Source organism: Palaemon carinicauda, chromosome 14 (genome assembly GCF_036898095.1).
Source record: "Palaemon carinicauda isolate YSFRI2023 chromosome 14, ASM3689809v2, whole genome shotgun sequence".
NCBI classification, from domain to species: domain Eukaryota; kingdom Metazoa; phylum Arthropoda; class Malacostraca; order Decapoda; family Palaemonidae; genus Palaemon; species Palaemon carinicauda.
In genome coordinates, this window is record NC_090738.1 from 119428400 (window position 1) to 119430678 (window position 2279).

Below are 2279 nucleotides of genomic sequence, written 5' to 3' on the forward strand. Positions count from 1 at the left end.
TCCTGTGTTTTAATATTATTGAAAAGTGTTTGTTTTAGTATTTAGAGCAATGGTTTCGAAAATTACAGAGGGAATAGGGGAGTTAGTAATATAGAATCGTTTTACCAAATATTGAATATCCGACTTAATACAAAACTTTACATTTTGAAGAGAAATTTCAAAGTACAGTACCCATTTATGTTAATGTTGCCCTCTCTCTCTCTCTCTCTCTCTCTCTCTCTCTCTCTCTCTCACTCTTTCTCTCTCTCTCTCTCTCTCTCTCTCTCTCTCTCCACATTTTTTGATGTACTGTACAGTACATATGCATAAATTCTTTCTTTTTCCTTCTTAGGTTATTGCTTCACTCCATAACCAACCACCACCATGTGTGACGACGAAGAGGCGGCGGTACTCGTTTGCGACAATGGCTCCGGTCTTGTCAAGGCTGGCTTTGCCGGTGATGACGCTCCCCGAGCTGTCTTCCCCTCCATCGTTGGCCGTGCCCGTCACCAGGGTGTGATGGTCGGTATGGGTCAGAAGGACGCCTACGTCGGCGATGAGGCCCAGAGCAAGAGAGGTATCCTCACCCTCAAGTACCCCCATCGAACATGGTATCATCACCAACTGGGACGACATGGAGAAGGTCTGGTACCACACCTTCTACAATGAGCTCCGTGTTGCCCCCGAGGAGTGCCCCACCATGCTGACTGAGGCTCCCCTCAACCCAAAGGCCAATCGTGAAAAGATGACTCAGATCATGTTTGAATCTTTCCAAGTGCCCGCCACATATGTTTGCATCCAGGCTGTCCTCTCCCTCTACGCCTCTGGTCGTACTACTGGTCAGGTTTGTGACTCTGGTGATGGTGTCTCCCACATGGTGCCCGTCTATGAAGGTTTCGCTCTTCCCCATGCCATCCTCCGTCTGGACTTGGCTGGTCGTGACATCACCAACTACTTGATGAAGATCATGACTGAGCGTGGCTACTCCTTCACCACCACCGCTGAACGTGAAATCGTCCGTGACATCAAGGAGAAGCTTTGCTACATTGCCCTGGACTTTGAGAACGAGATGAACACTGCTGCTGCTTCTTCCTCCATTGACAAGTCCTACGAACTCCCTGATGGTCAGGTCATCACCATTGGCAACGAGCGTTTCCGTGCTCCTGAGTCCTTGTTCCAGCCTTCCTTCCTTGGTATGGAATCTGCTGGTGTTCATGAGGTCGTCCACAACTCCGTCATGAGGTGCGACATTGACATCAGGAAGGATCTCTTGGCCAACATTGTCATGTCTGGTGGTACCACCATGTATGCTGGTATTGCTGACAGGATGCAGAAGGAAGTCACAGCTCTTTCTCCATCCACCATCAAGATCAAGATCATTGCTCCTCCTGAGAGGAAGTACTCCGTCTGGATCGGTGGTTCCATCCTCGGTTCTCTGTCCACCTTCCAGGCCTTGTGGATCACCAAGGAGGAATACGATGAGTCTGGCCCCGGCATTGTCCACCGCAAGTGCTTCTAAAAATGATGTCGTTTATATATTTCTTATTTTTTCAAAATGCCGTTAACACAATGTGTTTATTCCTTGATACTAGGATAGCACTGTGCTTTCTGGAATAAAATCATATATCGAATTTCTTGTTTAGTTTTACCATCTGATATCCTGATGAATATCTTCTATTGGATAAAATTTGTATTTTTCTTATGCATTTACATTCCTACCTTATTAACAACTTACATATTCACTCTCGACACTTTATGAAAGCAACTTACTTCCATATCAGCATTAGTAGCATCATTGGTGAAGTCCAATATATGTCCTTTTTCCCTTCAATCTGATTTCACTTCTAGTACTGAAGATGAGAATTGGTAAAAAAAAAAATAGTTTTGTTTTAATCGTTATCTTTTTCATTTACCTTTCAGTTGGTTTGTACTTATCTGTTCTATTTACCAGAGCATTTTCAATATTTGAAGTGATAGTCTTTTGCCGGAATCTTTTCCATGAAATATCTTTCATGACACAGTTTCTATTTTTATAACATTATTCTGATAAAGTGACTTTAATTAGCCTCCTAGAAAAAGATATCATGTATATGTTTTTCTTCAAGCCTCCTCTTACGAAAGGATGTGGGTTATTTTATTGTTTGTTTGTGAATTGCATGGCAAGATGGAATATTTACTGCGCTAATAATAATAATAATAATAATAATAATAATAATAATGGTAACTTATTATTATTATTATTATTATTATTATTATTATTATTATTATTATTATTATTAGCAGCTAAGCTTCAACCCTAG

At 41.8% G+C, this 2279-nt stretch overlaps 1 pseudogene; it reads left to right on the forward strand.

Annotated features, from left to right (window-relative positions):
• The first annotated feature begins 336 nt into the window (after positions 1-336).
• LOC137653261 (actin, alpha cardiac muscle 2-like) lies at positions 337-1610 on the forward strand (annotated as a pseudogene).
• The last annotated feature ends 669 nt before the right edge of the window (positions 1611-2279 follow it).